A 14,538-nucleotide genomic window follows, 5' to 3' on the forward strand; every position below is an offset into this window, starting at 1 on the left:
AGAAGCATAGTGAGAGTGGTTTGGAAGAACGCATAAACCAGCATACGGAGACACTGAATTGTAAAAAACAGATAGTATTTTACTTCTGTGGAGATAGAGGTATGCAGTGTCCAATTCATACACGGTTAAAACAGTCAGTCATCAATGTTCTCAGTTAAGGGGTGATCCATCACATAATCAGTTCAGCACACAAAGTCACTAACAGTAGCAAAACTCACAGTAACACGCTGAGTAATACACGACACATCTACAGTTGTTCAGAACTGAAGAAACTTCTTGGATGAGAAGCAAAACATTTTCATAGGAAAAAAACCCCCCAAGAAAGTCCAGTTGCCTTTTGGAAAAAGCACCTTTGAGAAAACTGCAAATGACTGTTCTTGTGGGGAAAACTTAAAAGAAGGAATGCAATGAATGCTACTTAAAGTTCCTGCAGGAAACAAAATATATGAAACCAAGTTTGTTATCTGTTCTAACATATACATGAATTTGGGAAGACTGACTTGAATTATTTATTACTACAGTAATAAATAACCCTACCCATAACTCCACTTCAACTTTTACTTCTGCTCTTAGATAGGAAGTTGATTAATCTCTATTGCAGAAAGAAAATCAGATTTCAAAATTTTACTGAACATGCCAAGCCTGGTTAACTCTTTAAAAGTGGTGAAGTACATCTTTGCAGTGAGCAGTCCATGAGCCTTACAAAAATGAAAAGTCAAAACAGATGATAGAATTATACAAAGTACTTGCCCAGACAGAGCATTTGTATGAATATACACATGGGAGGATTCATTTTGCGATTTTAGTAATATTAGGATGGAAATTGCTTGGTAGCCATGTTATTTTCCCCTTTAAATGAGAGGTAGAAAATATTTCCCCCACTGCCAAGGCTTACATTCTTTCAGGAATAATCTCTTAGGGGCTATCTCTGCTGGGGACAGAGGCAAAATTAAGAAGAGTCACCACCATCTGTATTCTTCTGAAGTCTTCTCCCTCCCAAATATTTGATTGCAGGAATATGAAAGGATCTCTTGCAATAAGGTTTTGAATTTTGGCCAAAGCTGCTGTAAAATATTTAATAGGCAGCCCTATGATTTAAATAAAGATGGTGCTTTGTAATTCCCCAGTTGCAGAACATCTGCAGCTGTACAGGACAACTGTAAACTACAATATTTAAAAAAAAGGAAATTAAAAGACAAACCTCAGTGATAAGGCAATATAATGAGGAAGGGAACATCATTACTATTTTTGTAAGGTACGGTGTAATTCTTTGCATTGTCATAAAAAATATGCAAGTGCTTTTTACTGAGCATTGGTGTCAAGAATAGTTATATAAAAAGAACCAATTAATTTAAAAATATTTCAAAATGATTCAAGGAAGGTGTGCTAGTATATTTCAGGATACCCTCACAACTTAAACCCATTAGGAGTCTAATTTATGAATATTCATTCTGTGCCACATTTGCATGAGCATGTTAAAGTGTCATCTAAGTGGTAACTGAGAATGAAAAATATATCAGCTTGCTTCAGTACAAGATATGAGATCTTATCTTAATGGGGCTGAAACAATTCCATGGGCTTCTGATAAGCTTTTAAGTTTCAGACTGACTCTGATAACCAACCTGTTTTTTTTTAAAGTATGTATAGTTTTTAAAGTGTGGGATGGGGAGTGTGGACACCTAGGCTCTCCCTCATGCTTGTCCATAAACTTGCAGGAGTCAAAACCTGAAACCCACCATCACAAAATATCTGGCTTAGGACATAGATGATCAAAATTATCCATTATCTTGTCATTCTACTGGTCAGTACAAGCATTTTCCTCAGTATCCTTGCCATGTAAAGAATATTTGTCAATTGAATCAAGTCAGTGATCCATGCAGCTCAGTTTTATTTATTTATATATCCATTCATTTTATTACTGGATCCATATCTTGTTTCTTCTAATATTCTATATAGCTTACAACAAGAACAATACAAAATATGAATTCAAATACAGCTTTAGCATGCCTATAGATCAAAATTTTAACGTAACAAAGATTACTGTCAGTAATTAAAAATAACCATAAAAGGGCTGGCAAAAGAGGCAAGTTTTATCATGTAAATGGGGTGAGCAGGAGCCAAACACATCTCTATAGAGTGACATTCTATAGTCAAGGAGCTGCCCAAGAAATGTCCTTTCCAGTATGTATCATAGTTGAACTTTTGGCTAAGGGGGCATCTTTAAATGATATTTTCCCGCTGATCTAAAATAATTACTCAATTACATAATAGATAGGAGAGATGGATGCACTTTCTAGTCCAGGGATGCCCAACATTGACAACTTTAAGACTGGGGGACTTCAATAGTTGAAGTCCACAAATGAAGTCTTGAAGTCTACCCAGTGAAACATAATTCCTATCTATTACAGCGATGCGATCTTGTGTCCTTCTAGCTCTAGGCTGCTGCCTCACAGGGTAGCCCAATGGACAGATTGGAAGAGAATGACTTGTATTATAGCCTTGTTCTCTAATGCGTGCTGAGCCAATATTTTCATTGTGAGTTAAATTGTGGATAATAGTTGTTTTGGCAGAATTTGATTTGGCATTAATCAGCTTTAGATTGGAGTACTCATCATCTATGTCACCTATACCTCCTTGATTAGACTATTAGTTGTTCTCCAAGGTATTGGCTTCTAGCTTACTTGAAGAAGCCAGGAACTGAATCTGGCATCTTTTGTATGAAACAAGATATACTGTATTATACTGGAGTATGATTCTTCAAAGGTTTATTTGAGCCATTTTAGTATGTTGATGTCCTAATTCCCAAACTTTTTTATCCCACTATAATACTGTCAGGGAAAATTCACATACAGCTTTATATAGCATACCTATAGTTTAGCTCTTTGTCTTGTTTTTGTCAGTTGTTTTCTCTATCTACCCTAAGACAATTCTACTGTGCCAAATGTTTGGCTGTAGTACAATCTGATCTACAGAAGCTCCTATGTCTTACTTCTGCCCACAAATAAAACAAAATAAGAAAAACAGGCAGGCAAACAAAAAATGGGCTGCTATTTCTGTCCAGATGCCTCCTGTGCCAGATGTGGCTTTTCTTTGGTATTTATTTACAAGTGTTTGATTCAATGGAAGTAAGTGCACTGTCTCAAATAGAACAGGTGTCTGACCCTTTTAGCTAAGATGCATTTTTCTTATGATTATATCAACAAACCTACTTCAACTGCCAATGCCAGATGAGGAGACCTCATTTATTCAAAGAGGAAAAGAAACTGAGCTCAGAGGCAGTGGCAGTTGTTCACAGGTGAGGCACAAACTGAAGAATCTTGCTTAGTTATAAGAATGGAGGCCCTATTAGTTTGTTTTTTGTTTTGTTACAGATGAATAAATGAAAATGGGGACAAAATAGCTAATCTCATTGAAAGACAAACCCCACAAGATGAATTCACCTCAAAAACAACCTGAAATTGCAATATGGGAGGAGAACTGTCTTAGTTTAAGGTAGCCAAAACAACAATAACCCAAAAAGGAGGATACCGGTAATTTTACATTCTCCCTTTTCTTTGTTTTGACATGTCCACCCTCTTCAATTTTCCCCAAACCTCCGTCAAAAAGAGCTTTTATATTTCCCTTTGTTGGGGCATAACTTCCCATTTCAATTTTCCTTATGCCACTGTCAACCTCCAAAACATCTTCTGTCTGCTTTTTATTCCCTTTTGTTGGGACAGATCTCCCCTTTACAATTTTCCCCAAACCTAAGCCAAGCCCTATGGAGGTTTTTGTCTGCTTTTTATTTCCCACTGTTTCTACCCCTTCATTGTCTCTCCCCCCCCCACTTCCTTCCCTTTTTCCTTAAATATCTGCTTCTCTGAATTCAGAATTCTATTTAGCCTTGATTTTAATGATTTATGCATATTTTTAATAATTTCACATAGTTCTTCAAATTCTCACCTTTCCATAATGTCCAGTCCCAAAGTTACAGTTAGTTATACAATTCTTATTTCAGAGTTCTGATCCACCTTAAATTTATCTACTTCAGCTGCTGTGGGAAAGAACAATGGGAACCATCTTGGTCTTTTGTTCTTCCTTAATGTCCAGTTCCAAAATTGCAGTTAATTATACCAATCTTATTTTGAAATTCTGGTCCGCCTTAAATTTAGTTAATTCAACTACTGTGAAAACAGAAGAGAAGGTACAGCCAAATTCGGGTATGTTTCTCTTCCCTCCTACTTTTCTAAGTTCTGATTTATGGCAGTTGGTTAATTAAAATTTCCCACACAGGCAAGATTAGGTTATCAGTTGTCAGTAAGGAGATGGTGCTTTTTTCTTGATCCCTTATTGCATTCCAGTTCTCATTAATTGGAGTTGCTTAAGATATGTTAGTTAAAAGACACTCAGACAAAGCAAATCTTCATGCTCCCAGATGCTTTTAAAAACACAATCATTTCAAGTCCAAAACCAAATTTAGAGTTTGTGTTTAAGTGGGTTGTGTTTAAGTGGGTTTGTCACTTTTCTTCTTTCTCCTTTCTGTCCAAATTATTTCAAGCAAATGGCTCTCTTTGGGGCTAGTGATTCAACGCTCCATTTTCCCCTTCTTTCTTTTTGCAAAAATCCCGATCTGTCCATCAATATTATTTATGCTCTCAAGGTTCTTTGCCTTTTCCAAATTCTGATTTATAACTGTGGGTTAATAGATCTTACCAGGCTTTCATCTCGCCTCTGCACGCTCCTGTTCAGCTGCTTTGGCCTAGAGCCAGCTTCTTGTGCAGCTATGTTGCCATGCTGCTGCCGTTTCATATCTTCATGACATGACTCCTGTGTCATCCTGAACCCAGAGCCAAGGCCATTGAAATTTGTTTATAGCTGTTCCAATTTTAAAGTAGCGTTTTCTTCTTCCCCCAACATCAAGTTGGCCATATATAAATCTCCCATGCTTCATTAATGATGTGAGTGCTGATGTAGTATAGTCTGATCTGTCCTGGCTCAGCTTCTTCTGATTATGTTAGGCTATTGTGGACATGTCCCATTTCTGGACCCCAACTTACCTGGTCACTTTGGACTGGACTGCAGAAAAACTGGATTCAGCAGTGGCATCCACCCACAAAAGAGTGCCCCTTCCCAAGGCTTTGGCATTAGATTTTTTTTTCATCATGACATTAGAATAATGAAACATTGTTTTAAAACAAAGAATACTAGGAACCTTCTTTTTAAGAGTGCACTACTCGTATGCTGCAAAGAAGGTTGATTTAAATCTGGGAAAAGAAGGCATTCTGCCAGTTGTGGATTCTTTCACCATTGTGTGCATTAGAGGTTGTTGTTGCGTTTATTCTTATCATTGCTTCTGCCAACAAAAGGCATTGTGTGAGTATAGCTTTTACTGTTTTTAAGAGGGGAAATCACCATGGTCTTGTTCTATTCTGATTCCATGGCCCTCCTTTGGTAACTTCTGGAAACTGCTGGTCAACAAAGTAAAACTATGTTTACCATCAATCAGCAATGCCATTGACTTGCAGCACTAGTCAAGAATGGACCCCTTTCATCACTCTCTCATTTCACTCCACCTCTCTCTTTCCATGCCTGTGAGCTGGCTATTAACACTCTATAAGTAGCCTATGAGATCACAGGCATGCAACTGTGCATCTACCAGTTATTGGGCAAATTGTCAGATGGCTAACCATAGCATCTCCAGCATCTGCCATGACTAGCCGAGCTCTGCCTAACTCATATAGTAGGAAAAATTAATGGTGCTTTTTCTGCTGGCAGGTAATACGTGGTGAGAAATGAAGCCAGGAGAACTCTTCAGTGAAATCACTTAACTTGTTCCTCACTGGCCTAGTAATGAAAGTGCATTGTTCCTGTGGAAGAATAGGGTTTTGTACAGAATGACAAATTTTATATCAGCATACTTTTGTCCTGGCTAAAGAGGTAGATCAAAATTGTTCAAGCAGAGCCTAGACCGCTGATTAAGAAGCAAAGTACTAGAGAGTAAATTGACTGAGTTTGAGTGAGCTTTATTTTTTTGCTCTTAATCAAATGTTCATGGAACCATAGAAAGACAATTTGCAAAACCTGGACTGGACTGGATGATAATACCTTAATGGAACCACATATACTATTGTTTTTCAATTTTTTACTAACATTCTCAACTTTCACTGGCCAGGTTCTCTGTTGTGCATGCTCCTTGTATTTTTGATACTGGGTTGTAGAGTATGTACCATTTGGACAGATAAGAATAAACTGATGTCTACAATCTGTTCTCGGGGAAGCAACACTTCTCCCTCAAAGAACTCAATTTGTAACCTTCAGATGCTCCTATTAGCTCTTTATCAAGTGGAAAGGTACTTGTGGCCCAAAATGCCTATTAACATTTTAAAATGATATCCTAGCTATTACCAGAAGATAATTTGGCAACAGCAATCCATATTAGAAGAATCTGACTGAATTACTATTTCCATCAATTATGGGATTAAATATGGCTGTGTGTATTTTAACCGGGAATATCTTTGTTTTGACCCTGCCAGTCATTTTCGTTTGCATCGCTTTCAATTTCCCATAAAGCTCTTTGTAGCTTGGGGTCTTGATATGTGCTGATGTGGATCCTGGAGTTCACTTTGGCATTTGTCAGATAAACTTTGACACATTCAGGTTGGCTTACTGTGCAGATGGTTTTTGTGTTCCAAGACAGCTGATATAATAAAAACATGGGTAGTTTTTGAAAAAAATATTATAAAGATAAGCTTATAATTAAAACTGTGCATTTCTACTTCACTAACTATTCAAAACCCAGAACTATTTCATATACTGTATTTCCCTTGTTATTCACATTGAAACTCTACTGTTACTAAGAAAATGTGATTGTTTCTTCAGCTAACTGGGCTATTGTGACCTATCCTGAATACAGTTGTATAAGCATCACTAGCACCTATTGACTACAGTATTGTTTTGTGTGTACACACAATGCTGGGTTTCTTCATGAAAAAAAATGTGGCAAACTTACACAATACTCTTTCTTCCTATTTTTACCCCAAACAACAACCCCGTGAGATTAGGTTGAGTTGGGTTGAGGGAGAGTGGCTGACCCAAAGTCATCCAGCTGGCTTTCATGACTGTGCAAATATAAATAAGAAGTGTGTATGTGTGTGTATGAGTGTGTGTTTATTCATTCCTAGTTTTAATAATTGAAACTCATTTTTTAAAAAGCAACCAACAACAGTGTGTGAAGTTAGGAATCCTTCTATACAAAGTACCAAAGATGGCCATAAAACTGGCCACTGAGATGAGTATTTAAAATTCAACAGAAAGAAACACGGCCTTTTCAGAGACCTGCTAACAAGATTTAAGGAGACAAATATAGACCCAGAGAGGAAGAGCAGATGATATAAAGGGGGAGGCACAAAGAAAAGAAGGATGAGATACATTTACCACACAGTCCCCAGAGTGGTGAGGGTAAACAGACAAATGTCAATGAAGCTTGTCTTAGTCTCCCAGCTGGTGCTGATCCCCAGGGTGGCTCGCAGGCTGCTGTCTTGACAGCTGGGCTTCACAAGGCTTTATCGGCAACTATTTTCACCCTTTCAACTGACTGTATGGCTCCTAAAAGGGCGGGAATGTGACTGCTGTGATGTGTTCCTATATTTGCCTATTGTTGTCCTTTTATTCTTCTATTGCAAATGACTGTGCATACTGCCCTTCCAAGGAGCAGTTATATTGGTTAGTAATATTAATCCACAACTTTCTCTCTTTCCTCCCTGCATCCATAAGTCCTAAATATTTTCTGACTGTCATCTCTTGCCATTCACATTAGCATCTGGATATCTTGGCAAAAATAGGCTATTCCTTGTATTGTATTTGATTGCTAGTCCAAGATTTAAACAATCTTATGCCAATATTTTCCGTACTACAGTGTAAATCTTGCTTAAGAAAACTGAGCTCTGCAAACTTCATTGCACAATTTCTCATCTACACTTCTAAACCAGTATTGATCTGTCATTGGTAAATTCCCTGGGAAAGTTTTTATTTTAGGTGGGAAGACAGCAGATATTCACTATTGGCTGTTCATCAATGATGTCATCAGGTATTTTCTCTTTTCTTGCTAACCAGTGTCAACAGTATATGCTGGGGTTTCCAAACTTGGCAACTTTAAGACTTGTGGACTCAACTCCCTGGCTGAAGAATTCTGGGAATTGAAGTCCATAATTCTTAAAGTTGCTAAGGTTGGAGACTCTTGGCATATGCCATTAACTATTCAGGGTAACAAGCAAAGTTAGGTCACCCTATTATTATCTTATTTCAGTACAAGAGTTCTCTGGTAAGGAAAAGCTCTCAAATTCAATTTGAAATTTGAAAAACAAGCTCTCCTGCCTCTGTCATTTGTTGAAAAGTAACACTTTAAAGATGTTTACACCAACCAGAAAAGGCTCCAAAGTGGTCTTCAAAACCTTATAAATACAACATGCCAAGGACTTACTGTGGCAAACCAAGGAAGAATCTAACTAATTCCTCTAATTAATTGAATATGTCATAACTCTTCAATAAACGGTGTGATGTCTGGCAGCATCAGTAGCTCCACCATATTCTTGGTGCCTAACAAGTTCCTTGCTTAGCCATTTTTATTTCTTTAGAATTTTTTTAATTAAATAAACAAACTTCAAGCTAGTAGACAGGAAAACACCTGTCTCAAACATAACAAGTAATTTCCAATAAATATTGGATGCATTACCAAAGCATTCTTAGAAAACAAAGTGGTGAATGACTGCATCCCAGTGTTTATCTCTTGCCAAATGTGATTGGCTTTACCTCCCATGGTAATTGCTTTGTAAGTCTGCTTGCCTTTAACTCACACTCAAACATTCTAATGTCTACAGACATTTTTGGCTGTGATGCCTCCAGAAACCCTCTGCCAGTGAAAACGGAGCTGGGGAGGGCCACATATGGCCCATCCAAGCTCCATTTTTACTGGCAGAGACACTGTGGGCTGGTCCTTCACTGTTTCCAGGTTGGCCCTGTGGGCCAGATCTAAGCATTCTGCAGGATGGATCCCCCGAGCCTTGGGTTTAACACCCCTGCTTTAAGCCATCAAAACTAATTCCATGCTTAGTGCAGGAATCGATATTAAAGCAACCCACCTAGGCTATCTATTTTCTGCTTAACATATCCAGTGAAAGGAAGCCCATTCTCTTTCTGCAAAATTAGTAAGTTATCATTAAGAGAAGCCAGGAATTTCATGTAGGAATAATGCTCAGCAGAGTTGTCTCCCAACAGTTATGATAAATAAAATCCTCTGTCTCTCTGATTTCATTTGACTATGAAAGAAAACAGTTTGTTTATCATCTATTATAAATCTATATTGTCACTTGATTTGGCAGATGATATACACCAGATGCAATTTTATAAAACAAACAAAGCCTAAGGATTCATTCTTGGGACTGTAAATTATGTCAAAAAGGAAACAACTTTGCTTCTTTGCATGATTTTTTTTTCATCTTCTGTAGTAACCCATTATAGACCTTTATTATATGGAAGAAAAAGTATAATTTAGGAGTAAAGCACACATTTTTCAAACTGAAGTTGATCGAATGCCACCTGGCCTTCATAAAAAAGACAGTTACTTCCCAGAAACAGAATACGCATTTATTTCAAACAGGATCTTCCCAAGGAAAGAAGATCACTTTACATGTAGCAAAAGGAGAGATCCTTCCCTCCTTTCTTCAGGAAGATCATTTGTTCTTCTGAAAACTGCAAATAATTCTTTGAAAAAAGAGAGAAGCAAAAAGTTGAATGCTGAGTTCAGAGAATTTTGTAGACGGATGCAATCAACAAGAACCTGGGAAGGTCCATGAATGTCAGAAAGGGACTATAACATCAGGTATCGAGTCATCCTAGGAAACAGGAAGTTTAATAGAATTCTGTAAACTTACTTTTATTTTTACTAAGTGTATTTTTTATAGTAAGTTCATGCCGCTGATATTGTTTCTATATAAGCTGAATATTTCTGCATTTTTTGCAATTTAGACTGTTTTTCTATTGGAGATCCCTTTATGTTACTGTCGGACATTTGAATAACTTTATACTTTGATGTCTTTTGTCAGTAAACATCTTTGCACTGTAATATTCAAAGTTAAACATGATTTTTACCCTGTTATTTTTAAAACAAAATTTGCTTCTATTTATCCCTTATGAGATTGCTCTATTGTCCCATAAAGAAGGAAGGGAAAAGAATGGCTGATTTTCCTAGACATACATTTTAACACTATAATGCCAGAAAACATCACTATGGAATTTATTAATATTTTCCTTTTAATTTGCCAGAAAACAACATGGGTTCTAAGAAGTCTATCTCTGCCACACACTAGCCTAAGGGGAGAGGACATCAGCTTGCCTGCTTTCTAGAAGATAGGTGATGGCAGAGCTGTTGTGTCTTAACTTAGAAGAGCATTGAAAGGAGATTGTTCACACCTCCAATGTTTTACCATAGGGGCTCAGCTGTGTGGTAAAGTTTTTAGATTCATCTTCTATTAAAAAGAGTTTGAGTGGAAAAGACCTAACATGAGATTCTAGTTTCAGACAAAGTGCTAAGCAGAGAAGACAAACTTATTCTGACTCAAATATAGCTTTTCAACCCAAATGAACGTTAGGAGATCAGAGTCTTTGAAAACAATTTGCATTATACCATCGAAATATGAAGGCTAACTTTAAAACCACAAGTTTAGAGAAAAAATACTGTTTTTCATAATTCATTTATATCTGTCTAATGGCAAGTTAACAGCACTTTTTTTTTCATTGACAAAATAAAGAATTTTCCAGCCTCAGTATTTAATGAAGAAGGTTAATAGCAAAAGCAGTAGGGGCAAGTGACAAAACATGCATTATGAAATTGTAACACAAGCTGTCCCTTACATAATTGCCTACTGAATTGCAGTGCAAGTGCAAAAAAAAAAAGAAAAGAAAAAAGATGAGATTTGTATTGTGGAGGTCTTGATATATGTATTTTGTCATTTTTGTATCACTGTAGTTTGTTACAGACATCTATGATTAGCAAGACTGAACGATCACTACATTTTTATTCAATATTGATTTTTCATTAGATTCGTGGCTGATGTCAAAAATGTTGCTTTTCTATAATCTTCTGGAAGTGCAATTAAAGTAATGGTTCCATGTAACATTTATTTTCCTGATAAAAATACAGCATTTTTTCTTATAAATGAGTAATTTTCTTATTCAAAAATATATGGAAACAACCATTTCTCCTTATATCAATTTCCCAGTAGCTTCTCCTTGCTTCTGTCTTCTATCTAAGTAATCTAACTATTGCTTCCTTTCGTTCACTCGTAATAGGTGTCATATTTATGAACTGGTGCAAAGGTTGAAATGCTAAACATATTAATTTGGGAGTGAAGAGTAAGCTCTCCTTTGGGTTCAGCTGACCTTTCAGAGTAAGCCCCATTCAGGAGTTTCCTTCAGGATCAACATGCATCAAATGCATCTAATTAATTCATTCCTGATCTAGCAGAAACAGAACACCATGGTTTTGTTTTGCTGTTAAAATTACTTCTTATTGCTTGTCATTCCTGCAACTGTAAAATTGCACTTCTAAAAACAGAATTAAACAAAAGTGAGGAGAAACCAGAGTGCCTCCAAGGAAGAATTTAATTAATAAAATATTTACTGAGATCCAGAAATAGACACTGATGAAGGGGAATTCAAGTATGCAGTGGCCCCATGCAAGAGAGCAAGAAGCAGGCAAAGAGCCATTTAAAAGGATAGGACAGGGCAAAAAGAACTATGCATCCAAGACAGCCTTATAAAGCCTCCGTCGCACTCTGCACTGGAATAAAACTGGTTAGCAACAGTGATGTTATCTGGCATCTCCAAGAAGCCAAGTACGGTAGGGGTCCATTTCAGGCTAAACACTCATTTGGAAGCACCCAAGTCTCTTTTTTCTTTTGCCTTAGTGGAACAGACTTCGGTTGCATGCTGTGCCCATTGGGAAGGAGGATTCCCCCCTCCCAACAAAGAACACACGCCCTGCTGGTGCTCCACCCTTTCTGCGGTTTCCTGAATGCTTTGTCGTAGATTTGCTGAAGATCATTGTGAGAAACCCAAATGTGGTAAAATGCAAAGATAAGTGACCCTTTTTTGAGAAAGAAAGACATGCCAATATAGATTGTGGCAGCAAAGCAGCTCCTGCTGTAGCCTTGCAGCACTTTATTATTTGCAAAGCTTTCACGGCAATGCAAGAGCACTGCAGGGAAGCTAGCTCCCTACCCAGCATTTCATCTGATGATGCAGAGAATACTTCCTTCCTTTCCTCACTCCAGCAAAATTTGCTTTGGTTTTTAAATAAAGATGCCCATTGAATTCTCTAAACGGATCCAATAGCAGAAAGAGACAACTACAGTCCTACTTCCAAGGCCACTTGCACAAAGTCCATCCTTCTAACTTGGTTCTCCCACATGCAACATTATGCAGGGTTCTCACAGTTGTTCCTTGGGAACTGAAAAAAGGAGAAAGGGGGGGGGGGTCAGAAGCAAAGGGCATCTAGATGGTCATAGAGCAGGGGTGGGTTTCAAAAATTGTTCGAACCTACTCTGTGGGCGTGGCCTCCTTTGTGGGAGTGGCTTGCTGCCCATGTGACCGGATGGGAGTGGCCTGCCACCCATGTGACCTGGTGGGAGTGGCCAAGACGATGTCATTACTAGATATTACTAATTACTAGATATTATTAATATTACTAGATCATTATTAATGCGTAGATAACTGCAGGACATTACACACCCACACACCCACAAACTATGACAGTGCTAGGAAAACACCAAAAAAATAAGAATCCCCTCCCAAAAAAAAGAATGCCAATGAAACCAGTTTTTTTTTCCTAAGCCTAAGGACAGGAAAGACAAAGTCACTGGAATAAAAACCATCAAGGCAATGTGAAAAATTATAAAGGACAGGCGCTCACAGAACTATCAATCACAGGGAGGGTGAAACACACTGCCTTGCAAGAAACCTGGCCTGCCCATAGAAAAGCAGCCACTTTGAGACACATAAACCTGGTCTGAACACTTAAAAGCAACATATTGCATCACAAATAAAACATTTGCAAAAAGGAATAACATTTCTTGTAATAAACATTCTATAAACAATAAATAAATAAAAATTTCCTAAAATAATTAAAAACTACCACGTTCAGAGAACACCAAAGGACCCCACAATCCTCTCCCTCCTTATCTTTTTCTTTTTTGTCCTAACTTTCTCCTCCTTCCCCCCCAACCCCACTTCTAGCACTGATGATGTTACCTAGTTTGGTAATGAAATGCCTGTAAGAAAACCACCAAGCTCAGAAAGCAGCAAGGATCCGACAATCCCCCACCTCCTCTTTCTCCCTCTCTTTCTCCTTTTTGTTCTTTCTCTTTCTTCCCCCCCAACCCCACTCCCTTCTAGCACTGATGATGTTATCAAACTAGGAGTGCTGGAGAGGAGCTCTCACAGGGCGAAGAGCTTCCCGCTACAGGCACAATCTATCTGCAGCCGTAAATGACTGCAAGCAGCAGCTTCAGGCATCTGCTCGCAGCTGACAGTTGCGTTTGGGAGTGGAGGTGGCGGCAGCAGAAGCAGGCACAGACGGGATGTCCCCGCTTGCTGAGTAGAACGAGGTGGCGGGGATGCATTGTTTCAAGGTGCCCCAAGCACCGGCTCCTCTGAGTGCAGCCCATTCCCCCTCCCAAGAACACCGTTTTGTTTTAAAAAAACGCCTCTGCAGACGATCTTGAAAACCTGCGAGGCAGCATTCCCCCACCCCATCCCTGGTTGCCTGTAGCCTCGGAAGCTTCCGCAGAGAAGCTTCTGCAGAGGCGCTTTTAAAAAGAAAACGGTCTTCTTGGGAGCAGGAATGGGTTGCACTCAGAGGAGCTGGCGGGTTGCGCTCCTGGTTCTGGGGATTCCCCCCCCCCAAAAAAAGACCAGCTGCCCATCTCTCCAAATCCTTTTCAGGATTTTCTTTTTAAAAAACGCCTCTCCGGATGATCTTGAAAACCTGCAAGGTTGCTTTGGAAGAGGTTGCTTTGGAAGAGGTTGCTTTGGGAGGGGGAAGACAGGCAGCATTCCCCCACCCCATCCCTGGTTGCCTGCAGACTCGGAAGCTTCCGCAGAGAAGCTTCTGCAGAGGCGCTTTTAAAAAGAAAACGGTCTTCTTGGGAGCAGGAATGGGTTGCACTCAGAGGAGCTGGCGGGTTGCGCTCCTGGTTCTGGGGATTCCCCCCCCCCCAAAAAAAAGACCAGCTGCCCATCTCTCCAAATCCTTTTCAGGATTTTCTTTTTAAAAAACGCCTCTCCGGATGATCTTGAAAACCTGCAAGGTTGCTTTGGAAGAGGTTGCTTTGGAAGAGGTTGCTTTGGGAGGGGGAAGACAGGCAGCATTCCCCCACCCCATCCCTGGTTGCCTGCAGACTCGGAAGCTTCCGCAACTTGCACAGTAAAGGCAATTAAGAACCTCTCTCACTCGTGAGATTTTCTTTACTGTGCAAAGGCTTGCTTTAAGGCTGCAGGCTCCCA

The sequence above is a fragment of the Thamnophis sirtalis genome, unplaced genomic scaffold (genome assembly GCF_051295495.1).
Source record: "Thamnophis sirtalis isolate CommonGarterSnake01/CBP01778 unplaced genomic scaffold, rThaSir2_p1.2 scaffold_7, whole genome shotgun sequence".
Classification (NCBI taxonomy): Eukaryota; Metazoa; Chordata; class Lepidosauria; order Squamata; family Natricidae; genus Thamnophis; species Thamnophis sirtalis.